Source organism: Agrilus planipennis, unplaced genomic scaffold, assembly GCF_000699045.2.
Source record: "Agrilus planipennis isolate EAB-ADULT unplaced genomic scaffold, Apla_2.0 scaffold68, whole genome shotgun sequence".
NCBI classification, from domain to species: Eukaryota; Metazoa; Arthropoda; class Insecta; order Coleoptera; family Buprestidae; genus Agrilus; species Agrilus planipennis.
In genome coordinates this window covers 844,546-868,431 of record NW_020439033.1, presented here as the reverse complement: position 1 = coordinate 868,431, position 23,886 = coordinate 844,546, and the positions used below count along the sequence as shown (strand labels likewise).

The 23,886-nt window shown below is 33.2% G+C and overlaps 1 protein-coding gene across 3 annotated transcripts in view; it reads left to right on the top strand.

Moving 5' to 3' along the window:
• The first annotated feature begins 1,000 nt into the window (after positions 1-1,000).
• Positions 1,001-23,886, top strand: part of LOC108732850 — a 240,063-nt gene continuing 217,177 nt past the window's right edge. For 2 of the 3 annotated variants that reach the window (XM_018463836.2, XM_018463838.2), the window contains exon 1: positions 1,001-1,623. The gene's annotated coding sequence lies outside the window, so the exon portion shown is untranslated. Of the gene's footprint in view, positions 1,624-20,756; positions 20,869-23,886 lie in introns of those variants that run through there. The other variant, XM_018463837.2, reaches the window with a different exon arrangement.

Below are 23,886 nucleotides of genomic sequence, written 5' to 3'. Positions count from 1 at the left end.
AACGACTACTATGTATAGTTGTTGTCGATCATCACGACCTATTACCTTACCAATCCGGAAACTATAAATCCAGACCTCCGAGGTTCCTGAGACCTAGGGCGACCGTCGTGCACGTCGTCTCCAGGAGTTACGTTTTAAATTCATTAAAAATAAATTTGAAATTAGTTACTACAGGGTTTTGAGGGTAGCTGAATACGAATATGAATCCGGTGAAGGTCAATAAAGGTTTAGAAGAAAACTGTTTAGAAATGATTTTATAAAACAATTGCTTTTAGAAAATACGCTTCAAATATTTATAAAAGAAATGTTATATAGCAAAAAAAAATCGTTTATTCAATTTCATTTACTTAAAGCTTCGTTTTAGAGAAATACACCTTTTATTCTATATAATTATTTTGGGGTAATGTTGTTTTTTCTTTAGAAAATTTGTTTATTTTTATGATGCTAAAATATTCAAACCCAAATTGACATTTAAACAACTTACATTGTTTTTTACATGGTGGCGGTCAAATAATTAAACAACTTTATGTTTTTGTTACGTGACAATTTTTTTTTAACTTTTTAACAGGCTGAAGATGGTTGAATAAACCGAAACGTAACAAATAACATAATTGTTTAATTATTTGACCGTCACCCTGGAAAAAACAGTATAATTTAAAATTAACAGTCGGAAATTTAAACATTTTTCATTGGCTGAAGAAAATAATTTGTAATCGTGATTAAAATTAGTTACTAGATAATAGAAAAAAAAACTTTTTTCATAATACGGCTCCGTTAGTGTCCAGCCCAAATTTGGATGATTGTCAGTGTTCTTTGGAATTTTTGTATTTATTGGTATTCTAAGGCAGCTGGGTAATAATTAGCGGTAGCGCAGTGAGGGCGTCTGCGATTAATTTTCGCTGGTTGTAGGTGGTGGTGTTTTGGCGTTAATTATCGTACTTGACGGTGCCCTTTGGCAGTGGGGGCACACGAAGAGCGGCAATCGTGTCCACACGGCGTCTTAGGCTCTGGTTCATAGTTGCCTTATAACGTGCGTCAGACCACTCTGGTGCAGGTATTAATACCATCATGTTCTTACTGCCATCAGACGTTGTTTTCGTAGTCGTCGTTGGTTACGGAGATCAAACGCCGGATTTTCATCTTCGCGTACTAGCAGCACATCTTCCGATCCGAAGGGATGATTTTCCATCGTTACCCCGGAACCATCTGCTGGTTTGTTAACGCACCTTTCATCCACTACGTGATCCGAACGAGGTGGTGAAGATTACCGGACGGTATCACGTCAACGTGCGGCTTGGGTTTTCCCCCTTCTTCGAGGGGTGGCCGATAATATTGTAAATTACCAGTAAACGTCCCCAATCTGGGTATTTACATATTACGGGGTGTTTGTGTGACAGTATATTTTAATTTTTGTTATGTTTGTTGTTATATGGCGGTTTAGTGACAAACGTGATTTTTTTTTTCATTTTGTGTTCCTATTGGTACCTATAACAGTGAGTGATTTTGTAACGCGGGGAAAGAATTAGGTAAAAAAGGGAAGAAAGAGAATTAAAAACAGTATTCTCTGTGAGACCTGTGATTTGTCTTTTACTGCCTTACACCTGCACCCAGTTTCTGGATACGGTGAGTAAAATAACATTGTTTGTTTACATTTACTTTCATCTGCTTGTAAATATCTTAATTAGTTTTGAAAACATGCCCCGAGATGCGCTGCTTCTGTCTGAAAGAAGTAGTCTGTTACAGAATCTTTTATTGATCTTCTACCTTTATTATCATCACGTTCGAAACGGATCGTTAAATTCATTTTCAATTTTTTTGTCTTCGTCAATCCAATCATTACTTAATAATGATTTCTGAAGGAAGAGTACGAAACTACAACTAGAAAAATGATTGAAAGTCACGCAGGGACCTATAAATAACTAATTGGAACACCTATCGTCGATAAATTACTACATCCTTTAATCCAAACAAAGTTTTAATTTTACTTAAATGCTTGTTTTTTCTGTTCTGAAGGTACTTACTTAAAATATCTTTAATCGTAAGATATCTAATTAATTGTAAATCGAGATGAAAATTCTTAAGTCAGTAAAAAAATAAAATTTACATTTTTTTATTTATTATTAAAAATGAATGAAACGTTTGTCATAACATCAGTTTGTAACTTTAGGTTTTATTTTTTAAGAAACGATTGCATTATGTATAACGGTGATTTTTATCGTAAAAATAAAATTTTATTTGTTAGCATTATTTCAGTGTTTCAATAGGTCATTGATGAATGTGACTAATGAATGAAGTCAGTTTTATTGTTAAGTAGGTAGTATACGTGTACCAATTTTAGCGTGGTAACCGAAACAAATTTGACTTTAATATTAGAATTTACTAGCCGTTTTATGTCGGGACGTGTTGAAAATAGATCATGCATCCTATCGTTTTTTTTCTTTTCTTGTGAAATGATTAAACGTACATATCAGTTGAAGATCTCGGCCAGTTTCTAAACAAGTATTCATACATGCACGAATGTAATTTTTCTCATAGTAGTTTCTAGTATTTTGATAAGCCATTTTCTGATGTGTTCAATTACACGTAATTGTGGAAAGATAGACAGGGTGTTTATATTTTAAAAGTCTAAAAAAACTAGAAGAACATGTAAAAGCTGGAAAATCAGGGAAATAATTAACTAAAAGGGAATATAAAGCACTGATTTATTTATATGTATTATTTATTAAATTAAACACAAAAAATAGTAATTTTTCCAAAGTATTTTCTGGGGCGACCTTTGGGGGGTGGCAATCACGGCAGCCGCCCGTGGCCTCGCTCTTACAGAGTAGAAAAATACTAGGTACTAATAGTAGCAATGCTTATTTGAATTTCTTAGTCCTAAAAAAAGCCGCAAGCATCATTTCTGAGCCCCTGAGTTTTTTAAGACTTTAATGCACCTTAATTTATCATGGTTAATAATTTGTTATCTGTGTGTTTATTAATTGGTTTAATTTCCAATAGGTAAATTATTTTAAAACTCTAAATTTATTTGTTAATAACTTTATTAATAAATTTCTCGTCAAGTAATCATAATTAAAACTAATTCTACAAAGATCTACCCGGCCGGAGCCTCACAATAGCTAAGGCCGCCCTTGGATATTCTTGTTTAAAATAGTTGTCCTTAGATTAAAATTTAATGAAAAAAATTATGAAATTTGATCATTTATTAGAAGTCTATTAATGGTGATGATTAATTATTTTTGAAAATTGAAAAGAATTTTGTCTGGATCATCCAATGTGATGAAATCTAAAACTTGAGTCAGTCGTCTTCGAAACAAATCTTGTTTTTATGTGAAACCCACACGTAGATACACGTTACAGTTTGTAATAGAAATTCTGATTTTAAACTTTTATGTTAAAAAGTCACTTTGTTACCCCAGAGTAATCGCAAGTTTTAGTGCATTTTTTGAATAACATTGATTGTAATAAAATAATTCGAAGTGGTCTGTATTCTGTCGAAACTGCCAGACGCGGATCGCGATTTCGATCTTTTTGGATCTCATCAGCGCGTCGCAGGCAGCTCCGACAGAACACAGACCAACTTTGTAATGTTTAAAACCTGTGATTACCTTGGAGTTTCAACATGAAAAATTTAAAAACAGAATTTCTACTACAAATATTAACCAAAATATGAATTTAAGATAGGATTTGACTTAACAAGATGATCGTACTTAATTTGAATTTGAGAAAATGGTCATTTTTTACATTAATTGACAGACAAATGACATTTAGGCAGGTAAAAAGTACTCAGCAAGTACAATTCATTTAATACAGAAACTTCACATAAGTACAACCTCCTAAATTTTTCTTAATCCGACGAAATTCCGCGAGATGAAAAAAATTTTATGTTAATTTTAAACTTGTTTCCGATGCGGCAGTTTTGGATTTTATCAAATTTGGTAATCCAGGCAATATTCCTTTCAACTTTCATCAAAAACTATCGGTATCCTAAATAAAACTCGTATCTGAAACAGCAACTGAATCTGATATAAAAGTTTCGAATAATTTCGAATATTTAAAAAAAAATATCCAAGACTATCGGTTAATCCGAAATAATTTCATATACAAAATTTTATATTCGTAACATTCTTAGTATGTATCTACATCAAATTTGACTATTACTCTCTGTAAATACAATATTATTAAATTCAATAGAGTTTTTTGTACATACATTGGTTGTATTGGATTCCTCGTAAAAAATAACAAAAGGAAAGCGATAGGAAACGTGTTAAATCTTATCGCCTTGATTTTAAAACATGAAACCAAGACCTGGCTATGTCCCATAATTGTTTATTTTACGTTGATGAATGATTTAATTAGGCTTTTGTATCAAAGACACTTTTAATATCGAGCTGCAGGCACCAACTATAACTATATCGTCACGTAGTGGTATTTGCTGCTAACAGTAGCACCTCCTAATGACTTCCTGATTAGAAGTAGTAAGCCCGAGATCGCGATCCTCATGTGCAAGTTTTGATAAATTACTGGCAAAGAACTCAACATTTTGGTAAAGTTAATTATTATAGTTGGGACGTTCGAAATTGGCATAGTCCTCAATAAAACTGTCGCATTTACTTTCTTCTTTCAACTTATTAATTAGACTAGAGCGGTTTCTAACAAAACATCTACTTTTACTCATGACAAACGTAATAGGAAATATCGTAAACATAGAAAAGAGATGCCAGAAAGGAATTGCAGCGGACACTAATAAAGAAAAAGGAATAACAATACACCAATTAATGTGTAACTGAAAGAGACGCAGACAAGCACAATTTGAACATGTTCCCGCCATCGGACTTTATAAAGTTCAACATTCTCAGGTATTTAGGAAAGCAAAGGCGCTTGTTTAAAGATATAATTCTAATCTGGCAGATTTAAAGCCGACCCTGACTTTTTGCGTACTTAAGCAACCTCTAACCGCTGCATCGCATACTATTATTCGGTTATCTCTTTTCACTTTGTCTGCATTACCCATGAAGCATTTCCTAACTTAATAAGGGCATGTTCAAAACGCAGCAAATGACTACAGTCTCATGTGGAACCGAGAAAGAAGATACGTTCATTCTCACAGATAATTTATTGCGGACTTTGTCAAGTCTGATCGTCTTAACTATAGCCAGTTCTTAGTAAAACGGTTCATGAAATGAAGAAGTACATTAAAAATTTTATTTAAATAAAAAGCCCACATACTAATAAACATCATAATGGTTATATTAACGAAACAATGCTTCCCTTTAAAAAAAAATCGGTTGTCTGTAAAGTCGGTTTACTGACGATAGTTGAACGTGACAACGTCATAAGAAAATACTGATGGAATGGTTTCATTTTTCAAAAGAAAATTTTAATTTTATTTGTTTGATAGATATTTTGTATGGATATAGAGAAGGAGGTAAATGGAAATGTATTATTGTATAGCAGCTGTCCACGCGGACGCATCGCTCACTCAAGTAGGAGAGAGACAGATGTCGAACGCTGCCGAACGCGGAGGCCGATTGTGCCTCTTTGTCGCTCGTTCCGCGCTCTCGCTTGCACTTCAAGCCTTAAATGGAACGCCTCAGAGCGAGGTAACGGCGCATGAGTCATGTTTTTTCGTGCGTGCAGCCGGCTCCATCGAATTATAAGACGTTGTCACGTCAAAAATTGATAACAACCTATAATTCGAATTTTAAGGGACTGCAAAATTTATTATGGTTATAGAAAAATGTACTTGTCATGAAGTTATTTTGAGTTAATAATTAAGTTTTAATGATTTGTTGACAAACTGTATTTTGTGGAATTTCATAATTTTCAGCAGAAGTATTTCTTCCAATTCTCCTTTCTATTTTTTTTTTAATTCTACTTTCCGCAATGACACTATCAGTAGATTGCCTGCGCCATTCTAATATAAATTAGATAGTTTACACATGATATAGATAACAGTAGATTTTGCCGTAATCCGCTAATTCCCAAGAAGCCCATTCCCAGGCAGTTAAATTTTAAACGTACCAAAACTAAATTAGAAGCAGAGACATATATCCAATATTTTATTTTATTTTTTTTTGAAGGAATTAACAAAGTTAACATGTTATTGTTTACTCTAAAAACGATTTATTATTATACAACCAAAATTTAATATCTCGTATTTCAGTCAATTTCACATTTGCATAATCCCTATTAATTTTAACATATCAATGTCTTCATAAATTATAGAATGCTTTGAATTAGCTGCATATTCTTTTTTATAGGTACCTATAGTCTGCTTCTGAACGTGTAAGGACATATTTTAAATTTCTATGAGATTTTTCCAATCAATTTCCTGGTAATAAAAGAATAATCTTTTATAAAACAATCGACGGTTAATAACATATGTTACGTGAAACACAACTTCCGTTAATTTTTTATGTTTGTCTTACGTTACACTGTATACTTGCAATATATTTATTTACACAATTAAAAATAATTTTACGTGCTATGAATTATTCTACGAATTGGTAGAGATACGCATGAGAATCACACACAAGCAAGCGAAACTACCTGATTATAAAGGCGTACATGTACTGTACCTATATGCACTTTGAAGGATTCTACAATAATAATAACAATAGATAATTAAATTGTTTGGTTAACTTTCGATTAGAACAGAGCCGGGCAAACTTTAACTTCGCAGGAGCCGCTACATGAGGTTAATTTGAGTCACTCCATACCCTTCAATGAGTACGAGAGAGTAAGCAGTAATGAATAATTTTGTTTTGTCTTTTTCTTCTCCCTTCCACTCCCATATCAAGCCCCTTCGTCCCGTAGACGAGCGAAGCCACTCACGCAACTTAAAAAATACCTACGAAAATTTTTGTTACTACGTTCGCAAAACTATTGGGTTTGGCTATGGAAGAGGGGACTCATCTACGAAATGGAAGGGATAAGAAAAGGAAATAATCATCTCACTCACACTCGCAGGATCAATGAGGATCCACTTGGTTAACCTTGAGGATCACTCGGGATGCAAAAGATCCGAGTTTGCCCGGCTCTGGATTAGAAGAAATAAATGTTAATTTATTAATTTAATTGAAGTAGTTCATATACCAATCAAGAAAAGCAACAATAACTTTCTTACTAGATAAACAGATCATTAAAAAATAACTGGCACATTTTGCTGTTGTTTGCCTTATTATAAACTAAATTGTTTAACAAACACCTGTAATTATAACATGTAGTTAATTAAAATATCTACTTAGTTTCGCGTGTGGTCCAAATTCTACCAACTCCCTTTCAAATCAAATAATTTACATTTCACGCTTACATGAACGAATTGAATTCAACTTTTGATTTGGTTCCGTTGAACAGATTTCATTTCGCCGCGCCAGGCTTTGTCATGCATATTCTTTTTTATAGGTACCTATAGTCTGCTTCTGAACGTGTAAGGACATATTTTAAATTTCTATGAGATTTTTCCAATCAATTTCCTGGTAATAAAAGAATAATCTTTTATAAAACAATCGACGGTTAATAACATATGTTACGTGAAACACAACTTCCGTTAATTTTTTATGTTTGTCTTACGTTACACTGTATACTTGCAATATATTTATTTACACAATTAAAAATAATTTTACGTGCTATGAATTATTCTACGAATTGGTAGAGATACGCATGAGAATCACACACAAGCAAGCGAAACTACCTGATTATAAAGGCGTACATGTACTGTACCTATATGCACTTTGAAGGATTCTACAATAATAATAACAATAGATAATTAAATTGTTTGGTTAACTTTCGATTAGAACAGAGCCGGGCAAACTTTAACTTCGCAGGAGCCGCTACATGAGGTTAATTTGAGTCACTCCATACCCTTCAATGAGTACGAGAGAGTAAGCAGTAATGAATAATTTTGTTTTGTCTTTTTCTTCTCCCTTCCACTCCCATATCAAGCCCCTTCGTCCCGTAGACGAGCGAAGCCACTCACGCAACTTAAAAAATACCTACGAAAATTTTTGTTACTACGTTCGCAAAACTATTGGGTTTGGCTATGGAAGAGGGGACTCATCTACGAAATGGAAGGGATAAGAAAAGGAAATAATCATCTCACTCACACTCGCAGGATCAATGAGGATCCACTTGGTTAACCTTGAGGATCACTCGGGATGCAAAAGATCCGAGTTTGCCCGGCTCTGGATTAGAAGAAATAAATGTTAATTTATTAATTTAATTGAAGTAGTTCATATACCAATCAAGAAAAGCAACAATAACTTTCTTACTAGATAAACAGATCATTAAAAAATAACTGGCACATTTTGCTGTTGTTTGCCTTATTATAAACTAAATTGTTTAACAAACACCTGTAATTATAACATGTAGTTAATTAAAATATCTACTTAGTTTCGCGTGTGGTCCAAATTCTACCAACTCCCTTTCAAATCAAATAATTTACATTTCACGCTTACATGAACGAATTGAATTCAACTTTTGAAACTGCTCATAAACATGAGTGTGAAACAATGGGCACAATTCGTACTTTCGTGAGTGTTGTCCTGGTCATATCCTTATTTTCAATTAGACTACAGATAGGAGTAGAAGATGAATAAATTGCTTACGCTAGAGCGGCCGACTTGGAATCAGTAACAGAAAAGTCAGAAAACGATATTCTGTAAAAAAGAGTGGTAAAGAGCCAGATGATGGCCCCCACCCCCGCAGGGGTGGGGGTGGGATTATCGAAAGAGGAGGTCTCCCCCACCACTATACCATAAAAAGTTCGTGGCGGTCTCACCCCCATAGAAAGTTATAGGGGTTCAAAGTTAATAAATATGCCAATTTTTATACACTTCTAGGCATGTAAATATATAGTCATTCTTAAACAGTATTCAAAGGTAAAACTANAAATCATGGAAATTCATGAGCGGAATCTTCCATAAATGCAATAATGTTGGGAATGCTTCAACAGCAACAACAACAGCAGCAGCGGGCGCTTCCCGCAACCAGGTGGTAGTGCAAAGTGTTGTAATGTGATACCGGACTGTTCCACTTTTTGGCGGTGGACAAGGTACTTTCGAGGCGATAAGTACAATGGTTACAATAACTGACTGGAATAGTTTCAGACAGGCTTTTAGGGAGACAGCTGGAGTCAGATTTGGTAAAGGTCTAGATGATGGCCCCCACCCCCGAAGGGGGTGAGGATGGGGGGGATCGAAAGAGGAAGACTCCCCCACCACTGTATTGTCAAAGTAATCAACTTTCAACCCCCATAACTTTTTATGGGGGTGAGACCGCCGCAATTTTTTTATGGGGTTTTACTCAGATGAGCACCCTCTTTCAATCCCCCCTACTTTCATCCCTATCTAACCCCCATAACTTTTTATTGGGGTGAGACCGCCACGAACTTTTTATGGTACAGTGGTGGGGGAGACCTTCTCTTTCGATCCCACCCACCCTTCGGGGGTGGGGGCCGTCATCTAGACATCTAAACATTTACCATCTATATATCTCTAGGTACCAGTGTTCTTTTCTGGATAAAAGTACCCTATGTTCTTTTCCCTACCCCTGACTACGTGTGTACAAAATTTCATGATGATTGGATGAGTAGTTAAGGTGTGAAGTAGTAGCAAACAAACAAACACATTCGCATTTATAATATCAGTTAGGATCTCATACTTGGAAATATATTCTATATCTATTATAATTATATTACTGGTTCATTTTTATTAAGTTTATGGAATCCAAACAAATCCCACCTAAAAATTGTTTAAATTCCATTGCAATACAATTACAATTTATACCTAAATTTTGTTTCTGTAGTAACTTCAAAATACCGGACGGAAGCTACTAAACTGTACTTTGACATTCATGAAATTTACGAAATAATAGTCTTCTTCACGTTGTTTGTCATTCATTAAATTTTCTTCAGACCAATCCTTGCAATCACTTTTACATTTCCTTGTTTCTATAATCTGATACTGAAAAGAAAAGCAATGTTCATCAAATTGTATGAAATTGACATATGGATCGAATGGAATCGGAGTGCATAGTGAGAATGGACCTTTAATAGGATAAAAATATCCAGAAATCAGTTTGCCCTTGTATAAGGAATCATATTTAATTTTCGTCAATAAGAAACATATTAATATGTAGGCACTCTAGTACACCTACGCTGTCTCAGAAACAGACAGTTTTGTGATATAAAAATGGTTGAACATTAGGTACAGAATCGCAGAGTGCTAATCGTAAATTAGTATAAAATTTAAGCATCTACATCACACTTTGAATTTTGAAGCAATTTGGGACTCCCATATCTGCTATTTATATGAAAAATTCACGATTCTAAACAAAAATATTGTATCAATAAATAAAACTGTGCGTTGTCTTGGATTCTGTAAACGCAATTATTGTCAAGATAACCGACCTTAGAATAGAAAATTTAACTACCGGCATGTACAGACGTACGATTGTGTAGATGTCTATGTGTTAAACATGTATATGAATATGTACGTATACATAGAAACAAACGTAAGTAACTACCTTGATGTTTATTAACCCATCGAAACATTCATGAACTAGCGCGACGACGACGGCTATTTTAACTCTTGTATGTCGTCCAAAGTTTAGGTTCGAATTTTACGTTACATTTTATTGACCTTTTGTGTTGTTTCTGGTGTCTGCATACGGGGCGCCTAAGCAAAGTTTGTTTGTCTTCTCTACTAATACCTATACAGATTACAGACAAACATTTATCGACGGGCATAAATACCTGTCTGATAAAATACTCTGCTTTCGGATGTTCTACTAACAATAAATCCAAGGTAAAATTGATGCGTGAGTAAGTAAGATTCTACATCAAAAATCAGCGGCGGTTTGTCGACAACTGCTGTAGACCACATCGTATAACTGAAACCCCGCATAGTATGACCAACGTATTAATTATACTAGACCTCCGTACACTGTGAACAAATAACTTTCGGCTATGAAGGACCAGTTCTGACTGGACATATTAGAGGCAGAGTGGGTTGTTCTTAATTTAGAAAAATGCGAAGACTAGCTCAGGATAGGAAGCAGTGGAGGTGCGTGTCCAACCAGTCTTAGGACTGACGACCTGATGATGATTTAGAAACGAATTTCCAATATCTTTAGATAAATCCAACTTTCCCTGTCGTGTAAAATGGAGAGACGTTTTATTCCTGTATTCATACACATAGTTGGTTATTCGTCGATTCATACTAAAGGTCAGGTCACGGTTAGGTGACGTTCTGATCACAGTCAAGTGAAATATTGTACTATACATTTTAGATGAGAGTATTTACACAAGATATACACCGGATAGTGATTTTGCCGTGTACCGCATAACCGGGTTCCCTAGTACCTAACCATAATAAATAAACTAAAAAGTTTTTTACATTGTTTCCGAAAGTTTTATCATAAAACCTTACAGTTGTTTCTATAAACTATATAAAAGAACCGATTGAAACAATTGTAGAGTTTTATGATAAATTTTTCCGAAACACTACAGAACTTTTTTCCTTCATTTTATATGTACCAGAATATCAAAAATTTGTCGTAGAAGCAAGTAAACATTTTTAAAAATTTCGATCAGCTACATTAATGCCTTCTCATTTGACAGCATGAATCGTCCTTTATCAGTGTCCTGCAAATACTGCTTGAGTATGAGGACATATGAGGACAGACATATGTAAAATCGCTTAAAGCTACTCCTTTTGAGAAGGTGTCCCACCAACCTATCATGCCTATTTTTTATTGACTTCCATAGTCCTCTATTCTCCTATTCTTTTTAATACCTCTTCATTTCTAACCTTCTTTATCCACGGTATCCTCATCATTCGTCGGTAACACCACATTTCGAACACTTCTGCCCTATAAATCTAGCCCTACTGTTTAATAATGTTGATCGCGTATTTGATGTATAAATTAAAAAGTAGTAGTGACTGTGCATCCCTGTCTGACTCCGTTCATAATATTTACTTCTTTACGTTGCAGCTTTACTTCTATAACTGCCTGTTGTTCTTTATACAAACTAAGTATCACTCTTCTATCTCTGTATCTCATCTATTCTGAAACTGTAACAAAATTGTAGTATGTACCACGATCAATATTCTGTACTAGTTACTAACCGAATCCATAAGTTATGAAGTAATATCTTTGTAGTAGGTATTCTAATTTTAAGTAAAACACACGGTAACGATTTTATTTGTCTTTGAAGTGCTTCGCCAAAACGTACAGAATGTGTCTTTGCAAGCATTATTATTTATGTATAAACTTATGTAACTGACGTATAGAATTATAATTATTACTTATAACATATTTAAACCATTTGTTTTAGTTTAAAACGATTTTAAATACAATTGATTTCGTTGATTATTTTCAATTTTATTTCAATCATATCAGACAGGCGGTTCTTAAAAAATATAGAAGTCGTTTTAATAAGTACACTGCACTTTAACAGTTTTGGATTGTTTATCTATCGAATTTTTATCTTACGATTAGTAGGTATTATCGTTCTAGTGGAGTACTGTGGGTGTATTATTATAGTATATAGTTGATGTTGCCTACTGTCTCGTTTTTGACCCCAAAACAGGTGTGTCTATTTCTGAACTCGGGAATGAACAAACTTTATTCTTCTTAGACGTCGACTGCGAAAATTATATCTCACGGTGGATTCTTAAATACAATAGTTTATGATTACATACTATTCATACACTATGTGAGTCAGGGAAGTGCTACTTAAATATAAGACTTTTAAGACTTGTGAGTTTTGAGGAATTTGGTTGCTAACTGATTTTTTATAAATTACCTGCTTTCAAGTAATTAGGTATGTAATAAAATGTTTAAAAACCATCAAAATTTCGGTATCGAGCGGAAGTCACTGATAGCTTTTTAGATTTTAATATAAATACATTTTTGCATCTACTTAACCAGTTGATGCTCGCAATTACGCCCGCCGAGACGGAATTATATAATATATATGTATACCTATAACGATGAGGCAGAAGTAGAAACATTCTGTTTCTTCTGCGCATGTGCACCGTTTTATGAATTACACCAAGTAAATCATACCACAAACAAAAATATTTCACATAACTCTCTTTCACAAATTTAGGAATGGATTTAGAAATATCCTCCCTTATTCATATATCATGAAAACCTCTGCAAAATTAAGGTTTAGCATGGGCGTTGATAAGTCAGTGAGGCAGTCAAAATTTTGCTATAGATATATGTTTGTATAGATAAAGGTCAAACATCTAAAGTAATACAAAAAAAAATGATCAAGATTCAGTAGTTTTTCAGCAAAGTCTAGTCGACAGGTTTAGCCTATTATTTTATATAAATAGATTATTTCGTAGATATTGCTGATAAAACATCCCTTATTTAGGGTTCTAAAGGGCAAAAAGAATAAATCGTAAACACAGGAAAAGATCGTAATTATTATCTGTTGTTTATTGAACGTATAAGATTAAAATAAATAAATAAATATATAAAAATATTGTAGGAAACATTCGGATATTTAAATGACCTGCCTTTTATTTGTTATGCAAACAAAGAATGTTTTTTAACACATTTAAAGGAGAGATATCGCTTTTTAAATGAGTGTTAAGTATGTCTTTCGGAAATTCCGCAGTCTAATACCGAAAACTACATTTAAAATCTGTTTTATTTGTCGGTATTTGGAATTAGCACCTAAAAATAGATTCCATTAAAAATAAATCGAGATCTGTGTACTCTAATAACATATGTCAACTTTATTTGAACTTATCTTTAAAAAGTGTGGGTACTAACTTTTATTTAAATTAGACAACTAGTATTAAAAATTATTTGTTTCGTCAGATGGACATTTCAAATACATACAAAGGAATGGATTGTTTTAGTATTAGAATGACGAGCGTTAACTTCTATTGACTAATTACAGTAGATTAATTTTATTGATCACAAAACCATACCTACCACCACGCTAAATAAGAATTAATTAACGATATTAATCAAGAGTAACACTAAAATTGCAATGTATGTATATTAGGAGAAAGTATATTATTTTAATTATATTATCACTGATTTAATGCATTATCCTCAATATAATTAATTCAAGATTATTTTTAATATCACCCATCACACTTGTAATAGAAAATCATGAATCATCATCAGGACGGAAGAAGTAGTAGGGATATAAAGCAGAGGATAGCGTAGGGTCGAGTCGCCTTCAATAAAAAGAAGTCACTTCTATGGTCGCTCGCGATCGATTAATTTAGAAATTCGAAAAAGATTGTTAAAGGTGCATGTTTGGAGCGCGGCGCCTTACGGGTGCGAAACATGAACAGTGGGCGCGAATGAAAAGAAAAGGTTAGTAGTGTTCGAAATGTGGTGATACAGGCTAATGATGAATATACCGTGGATAGAGATAGTTAGAAATGAAGAGATATTAGAAAGTGTAGGAGAACAGAGGACTCTATTGAAGTCAATAAAAAATAGGCGAGATAGGTTGGTAGAACACCTTCTCAAGCATGAACGTCTAGTCAGAGATATATTAGAAGCACAAACGGGAGTTAGGAGGAGTAGAGGTAGACCTATAACCTTATTTCTTATTGACTTCCTTTGAGTCCTCTGTTCTTCTACTTTTTCTAACAATGAGGTATTAGAAAATACTACAAATGGCGCAGTAAACGCCATTTGTAGCACGATGCTACATTTTAGGATTACGTATGCTCCAAGGCTCCACTTCGAATTATTTTAAAGAGGTATTAATTAAGGACACCTACTCAGTCATGAACGTCTACTCAGGGATATATTAGAGGCAGAAATAAGAGTTAAGAGGAGTAGAGGTAGACCTACATTAGATTACTGTTCGCAAATAGTTAAGGATGTGAGTTGTTCTAGTTCTAAGGAAATGCGAATATTAGCTCAGGATAGGAAAGATTAGAGGTGCGTGTCCAACCAATCCTAAGACTGACGACCTTATGATGATGATTATGATGCTTAGAATAAAGGATAAATCATTACAACCTATATAAAACCAATTAGGTGTTTAATTTCCGTAAAAAGAAAAATGATAGATATCCGGTATTTATCTATGCTTCACAGACTTCTGAATTGTTAAATGGCGTCTAATGTAGATACATTATCGCACGGTCACTCGATATCGGTATTAATTTCAACCATTAGTATTCCTTATACTTTATTTTTCTTTATTCCTTGTTAAAACTTCTCGTGCATCTGAGTCGCTGGCGGCATCACGTTCTATGACAGATTTATACGGAGCCCTCCTGAGGCGCTACTATAATATCGACAGTTCTGTTGACAGATCTATGGGGGTAATGTAAATCGATGACAAACCACCTAAACGTGTTTGTATAATAAATAGATAGATTCACTGTTGCTTGCGGGTGTGAATTCAACTTTTGATTTGGTTCCGTTGAACAGATTTCATTTCGCCGCGCCAGGCTTTGTCAACTCTTCAGTCCGTTAATCTGTCGACAGTCTCGCACTAATTTTTATGTCCTACAAATTCATTAGATAGGCGCATATTGTGTTTCCTCCATGCCATCACTTCTGTTTTTCTATTATAATGACGTTGACGTTGTCTACTGAGGAACCTTTATACAGTAGAACAAATTTGTTTTTTATAATTTATAGAGGTTAATAACATTTAATAATTTATTATGAATTAATCGCATCAATACTCTGACCACTAAGCTGCTAGAGGTGCCAGTAACAACAATTTCTTGTCATTAATTAAATTAGTTTTTATCTACCATTACAATGTACCATGTATATAATATCNGTCAATGTTCTATTGTGGCGTCGCCGTTAAATCATACAAAAGTAAATTATCCATTTTTTATGGTTCAGTCAACAAAATAAACTGGTGACATTGTAACATTATATCATTAGGTAGATATTAAATAATATTTACAGGTACATCACCGTTGTCGCTCGAACATGTTTGTGACATTTATTGGAATAACTATAATGTAATATTTTAAAAAAGGAATGACTATAGTGTTAAATTTAATTAATGACAATATTCCGAAACGCATTTACTTAAATAGGTAATTAAAATTAAAAAGAGAGGAAACGGAAAATTTTCATTGTATGGATGATTAATTTTCATAATTTATTGTTGCCTTTATGTTGATGTGCTGTGAATATTCATCGGTTTTTAAATTGACATCGACTTATTCCATTTTTGCTTCTACGTAAGTTTCTTCTCGAATCTTATTGTTTATTTAAGGGTGAAAATCATATCTAAATCTGACATGGGTTAATTTATATCTGCAGTTATACTTGGGGTTGCCACCTTTTCAGGTTTAAAAAAAAGTACTCAGCATAAAAGTAAAGTATTTTATTTAAATATGGCTTGCCATTTTTCTGTGCAATATTATTCATGTAAAAATACTCTGAATTTCGAATAATCGCTTACAAAATTACGATGTTTACTTAAGGCCTTAAATAAAGTATTTTTGCGTTTTTTATAATTTATAGAGGTTAATAACATTTAATAATTTATTATGAATTAATCGCATCAATACTCTGACCACTAAGCTGCTAGAGGTGCCAGTAACAACAATTTCTTGTCATTAATTAAATTAGTTTTTATCTACCATTACAATGTACCATGTATATAATATCATTTCGGAAGTACCCCGAGCGCCTTAGTAGTGTAAAATATCCGATAAAAGATGTCGCAGCGGTGTACTCACACGGCAGGATGAATTACTGTATGTACAGTATGGAAATGTGTCGATGTGTTAACGAAATTGTGATATAAATGACAATAAGGTATCAAAGATCATACAAGGTATACCTACTAGTCTAGATTAATTGGGGTTTCTACCCCAACAGTCCAAAGGGATTCACATCATTATGGTGAAGTCATACATAATGCTATAAAGGACTATTAGAAAGGCTATCGTACCATGCAAATGTGGGAAAAAAAGAATTTTAATGGTACACCTATGTTCTTGGAAATATTTGGAAAGAACTGTGAAAACCAAGCAAAAAGAGGTGTTTTTTTCCCCCACGTAAACTAACACCTTGACGGAGGACATTAAAATCATGGTATTCAGAAATGGTTTTTAATTTTTAAATCAAAACTAAACACTTGTATATTGTTAAGTAAATTGTTTTTATTATTGGACAAATTTAATTTCCTTGATTTGTTAACGTTTCTGTGTATAAAAATTCTTAATTTATTTAATTGAAATGTAGGATATTGTGTGCAATGGAAGCATCACATGAGAAATGCCTGAACTAGATGTAAAATTTATTAAATCAGAAATCAGGACTATGTTTAAAGCAATTAACGTTAAAGGCAGGTAAAGTTATTTTGCTAAAGTTTAACGAGTTACTTTGACTCTGTATGGGCAAACATTATGTCTATTGCATAGTAGACGGAAGCTGATTTTCACGATCGTAAAATCTCGTACATGTTACTAGATTGGTGCTTGTTTCAAACATAATTTCAATTACTTAAAGTAATTGAATACCTTAATCGATCCCTTTGAAGTTGGCATAGCAAAATTAGGAAGGAAAAATATAAGCCGTCTGATAAAATCAGGGGTTTCAACGTTTTTATTTTCAAAATAGGGTTATTCTTCCGTCTTGACTTCTAGTAAAGTTACCATGCAAATTGGTTTTCGGATTTCCCGGGTCTGGGCTAATTTTCGGCTTTCACGGCTAATTTGCGGTTAATTATTATCTGGTTAATTTTTTTTCCTACTAATTTTGCCATGTCAATTTCAAAAGGATCTCAAATCAATTTATCAAAATATTTATAATAAATTTTATTCAACTCGTTTTTAAACAGCATATTAATGAGCTGTTGAAAATCCCCTACAATTAAAAGAAGAATTTTTGCTTTCCCAATAAGATATTACATGAAAATAAATAAAAGTAAGACAACATTACTGTCATGCAAAGGAAGAAAAAGTAGGGAGAGAGCGAATATAAAGATAGGAGATGAAAAGTTAGAAGTGGCTGATTTTAGGTATGTATGAAGTCAGATAAGTCAGGACGGAAGGAGTAGTAGGGATATAAAGCAGAGGATAGCGCAGGATCGAGTTGCCTTCAATAAAAAGAAGTCACTTCTATGCTCGCGAACGATTAATTTTGTTAAGGGTGTGTTTGGAGCGCGGGGCTGTACGGGTGCGAAACATGGAAGGTGGGCGGTGCGGAAAAGAAAAGGTTAAAAGCCTTCAAACGAATGAGGATACCGTGGATAGAGAACGTTATAAATGAAGAGATATGAGAAAGAATAGCAGAAGAGGGGACTGAAGTCAATAAAAGGTAGACGAGATGGGTTGGTAGGACATCTTCTCGGGCATGAAGGGCTATTCAGAGACATACTAGAGTCAGAAACAGGAGTTAACAAGAGTAGAGGTAGACCTAGATTAGATTACTGTTCGTAAATAGTTCAGGATAGGAAAGAGTCTTAGGACTGGACGTGATGATGATGACTATTTTTCTCATATATTCTACAGTTAATTGTTCAAGTGTTCGTAAACATTTAAATTTCAGTAATTCCTTTTCGAAAAAACTCGATTGATCCGAATCATATTCCCTTATTAGAGAACATTACTGAATTAATAGAGATGCCTGAAGTGTTTAAATCTTGTCCTGATTGCCTTTTTATTCCAAAATAGATCGATATCGAACAACCTTTCTTTTATAATACCAAACAACAAATGCTAGTTTCGTATTTGGGATCTACTCTGGTCTACTACCAATATACCTACTGTTACTGCTTTATTGGTATTTTAATTATATGAATTAAAGACGATTTGCGACTCTTCTGGCGGCACTCTTTTAACTTAAACAAGTTTTCCGGAAAAACAGGAACATATTTGATAATTTGTAGACATTCCGTGATTCTTTAAAGAATAAACTATATCTCCATAAACGGTAAAGCGAAAGTTACAATAATAATCGTCACATTCATGGTAATTTACATGATTACCCGCGTTCAAGAAATGTTTTTCTTTATTTATAGAATAGAACTCCATTTCCTACTGTTTTAATATATGCATGAGAGAGAATAAAAAAGTGTTTTATGCTGCTTTAAATAAGCTTAACCTCAAGAAAAATTATTTTATTTGCTTGTTCATTTTTAAATATTTTACAACAATTTTAAAAGGACATTTATGGCTTTAAACAGTGTTGTAAATCAGTTCCACAATGATTATTAAAACTACGTTCAAATTATTTATATAATATCCATAAATGTACACGTAAAACATATTTGTTAGAAATAGAAAACTCATATGTATATAAAGACGTTTATAGACGACATACCATTTGTAAATGCATTTTAATATTTGATGGTCTAATTTCTGAAAATCTGTTTTCTTAAGTGCTTTCTCTAAATCATTTTTCCTTTTCCTTATGAGAATGAAATATTTATCTGCTACAGAAAGTAATTGGATTGTAATTTATATGTAGTAGTTCGTAAAATGCTTTCCTGATTTTCCATTTCGACATTTCATACTTTCTTTACATTAACTTCAATCCATTTAATTTAGTTTTTATAGGCAGCAGACAATTACCTTCATTTGACTAATAAATGAATTACATAGATTGATTGATTAATTATTTATGGTCGAGGAAACAAACCACTGAAAACTTCTAATTTTGTGCAGTAAGTCGGATCAAGATTCGGTTTTTTGAATTTGATTCATGAGACCTTCTACAAAGTTTATAGAAATGAGAGAGATCAATTCATCTCTAAAAATTCATCGGCGCATATGAAAAATGGAGTCTTCTAAGTGCATTACAAAGATATTATCAATGAAACTCGCTCAATAATGATAGAAATAACTCGGTGGTTTTGAGGGTCTCGGAACACGAACGTATAGTTGGTGAGGGCCTACGAGCTCCTTGAGACCTAGGGTTACCTTCATGCACGTCATCTTCAGAAGTTATGTTTTAAATTCATTAAAAATTAGTTGAAATAATTTACGTGGGGTTTTGAGGGTCGCGGAAGACCCCCGAGGTAACTGGGACCAAAGGCGACCATCATACATGTCATCTCCCCCGAAACCCTAAATTACTAATTTCAATTGATCTTTAGTGAATTAAAAAGATAACTGTTGAAGACGTCCTGCGTGTCATTCCCCTAGACCCCAGGTACCTCTGAGGTGTTCGCCGACTGCATATTCGTTTTCAGCGACTCTCAAAACCGCTGGACTTATTTCTATCACTACTGAGCGAGTTTTGTTTTATAATATCTTTGTAATGCACTTTGGAGATTGCATTTTTGTTATGCACCGATGCATTTTTGAAGATGAATTGATGTCTTATCTTCACAAAGTTTGTAAGACAGTCTCATGAATCGGATGCAGAAAACTGCACCTCCATCGAACTTACTCCACAAAAGTTCGAAGGTTTGACCTATTTACATGTTTTATTTCCTCCACAATTAGAAAAAGAATTTTTTCCGTAACTCCTTTTATGACCAGTTAAATTTAAACAAAAGAAATAAAAATCGTTACAAGTCCTAGCCTGCAACATTATTGACGTAAATAACTGTCATATATGTCTGCTTGTATTTAATGTTCATTTTCTTTTGATCGAATTTCCACCACGAATATCGATTGTGCAAACCGAGTAATATCGAGCGATCTATTCGTAATGCTTCGGGCGTGTATTATTCGGACTGCTAACTGCTATGGTTTTCTGTCTTTTCCATATCAGTGGATTAATTATTTATCTCGGCCATTTTCGTGTTGTTTATGAATTGTGGAAAAAGCCGAAGTGAGGTAAAGCACGCTAAAGCAGTAAAAGCTCGCGTACGGTAGTGAGTGCATCGAAAAAATGGACGCAGTAATTATCAATCTTCTGTTCAGATCTCCTTTGAATGATAAGGTGAGGTATTTATTTTTGCTGTGCATATTTTGGTAACTATTAGCATTACAATTTCTGATTTATTTTGTAAAAATTGTAGCGTCAGTTCATAAAATATATTGAAGCAGGATTGTACAACCGTGTAATCGTTCGAGAATATTCGTCAGATTTACATGCGTACATATATACATGCGCACACAACATATCTTACAGAGAACGAATAATGTTCTTATAAAAATGTGAATTGATGGTTAACAAATAGTTTTTATGAAAGCTATCAGATTAATAATATCAACAAGGTATCTGATAAGTAATTGAAGCAGAATGGTTAATGTATCATTAATAATCTGTTTTAAACTAGACTTTGCTCTAATAAATCGTTAGGTGATGGCTTTTGTTTTCAGTTAATATTGATATACCTGCTTAACGCCATATTATTGCAGACTTTAACATTTTATTTCTAATAAACTGATTATTTTTAACACGTTAAGTAGGTACTTAGTTAATTAATTATCGGTTAAAGATTATTTCAGGGGCTCTATATTATTACAAGCTTATAATGCATTTACATAAAATTTATAATAAATTATGGTTAAAGTAATGCAAAAGTAATTACCATCTCTAAATAGCTGTACAAGGTATACGTATTAGTAACTACATAAGTATTGTATACAAAAAAGGTGAAGGTCCTTTTTAATTATAAGAAAATACAAAGTTTCACAAAAAGCTCGTTTAGACTCTTAAAGTCTCATCCTCAGTTAGAGATTAATCTTTCGTATCAAAAGTAATCTAATTTTGTTGTTTTTGTATAATAATTTATATTTTTCAAGACTAATTTTGCCAATAAATTAACAATAGTTCTGGAATGAACTTTTTATTTGTTACAGTGCGACGTATCGACCGTCAATTTCGAAACTCATCAGTCTTAATCATCAATCAATATATCTAACATATTGATTCTTGTTCACAGAATACGCTTACGATGTGATAATTATTGTAGTCGACCTTACAAAGAACAGTGTGATATTTATTAAGCCTGATGATGACCGAAATTGAAGGTCGAAACGTCGCACTGTAATAAATAAAAAGTTCACTCCAGAACTATTGTTGGTTTATTGGCAAAATTAGAGTCTTGAAAAATTTAATCTTTCGTGTTTTATTTAATAAATATTAAATAATTTTAGAATTCTAATTAAATGTAGATATTAATGAAATTTGGAGTGTTAGAACAACTGATTTAAGACTTTATCATCATACTTATTCCATCTTGCTTACCCTCATCTAACGGCAGTTCTATTGAGAAATTCTTGAGAAAGTCCTAGGATGAAGTAGCAACTATTCGAGGAATTTAAAGCTCCCTGTTTCAAATGGAGTTCAATGGGATCTCAAAAAAGATTCTGCTTTTAAAAATTCCCAACTCCCAATTACTTCTTCATAAAAGAGCTTGAATTAACAGTGCTTTCAAGCCGTGAAAGAACTGAAAGCACAATGTCAAGTACAAAGCTCTAAAACTCGAGAATGAGAATACCCGAAAGCCCATTACAAGTTAATAATTTGTAGCCTTTTCAGTATATTTATGGACGCATTTTTACCCTTGTATGAAAGTTTGGTAAAAGGTCAGTCATATCCTTTTCGAATTTGGCTTCAAATATTGCAATAGCTCCAAAATAACCTAAATGACCAAAGCACCAATAACACAATAGAGCAAACAACTGCCATACTGACTATCAAACGAACAAATGGACATTTCCATGACAACAGACAACAATCACTTTTTTCGTGTTGTCTTATCCTACCGTAACTGCCACAAAAGAAACTTGGCAACAGTGTGAAACATTATCGTTGTGCGAGCAATTTTTAGAGATGGTGTCGTAATCTTCTGGTGCGCAGAAAGTTGATATAATATTCGCAATTACGAGATACAATATTATTATGCGGAAGGATCTATGGTGTCTGATAATTTCGAAATGTATTACCGCAAGATTCATATTTCCTGAGTAATAATTTATGTACGCACCATCACTGACTGATTTAATATTAATCTGCGTGTTAGTAGTAGGATTTTCTTTCTTTTTTTTTGGTAGCGTATTCAACACGATCATGATGTCGAAATGTAAAATTTCTATCGGTTTCTATTTATTTTATCCATTTTAATTGCTTTCTTTCGTTTAAGTCGGCCTATGAAATATACGTCCACATTTTTAACTAACTGCTTTTCGACAGATTGTTATTAATAATTGCGCTAGGCGCCAGCGGAATCGGCTGTTCCCATCATGGTTTAACGTATTAACGCAACGGCATTTTATCTTCATTACTTCGAAAAATAGAAGGTAATTATGTCAAAGTGATTAACTGCTGGTTCCCAAATTGCCATTTTGACAAATTAAAATCTTAAATAACGTGTTGCTTTTATTTCTAAAATGTAAAAGAGAAATTCCTTGCAAACGTTCTATAGTTTTCTTTCCGAAATCTTTTATTTTTATATGGGCTATTACAAGACATTAAACAGGTATAACTTTGTTTTATGGGTAATTAAATTAGGTAGGTTAGGTATAAATAATTATTGTTTAAAAAAAAGCAAAATTTATTCTGAGGTTTGTCATTAAAATAAAAGTGTATATCTTTATAGAATTTATTAATTAAACAAAAAATAATAAAGATTTTAAAATGTTTTAACTTGATATATAAAAAGAAATAAAAAACTGTTAGTTTCTTTAGTAAAGTTTAATTCGTTTGCGTAGGGAGGGTACAACTTATACTTAGATATCAGAACTTAACATTGCTGGACGATTAAAATATAGGGTTGTTCGGAAAGTCATTTCGTTTTTTTTTTGTGGAAATAAAAGACAGTTTTCGTATAATAAACAAATACTTTATTAAATTATATATTGACCGTTCTGGTCCAACACCTTTTGCCATCTTTCTGGTAGTAGCATAATTCCACGCTCATAAAATTTTTGGTCTTTGCTGGCAAAAAACTGATCGAGGAGGTTTTTGACCTCCTCATTTGAGGTGAAGGTTTTACCGTCTAAAAAATTT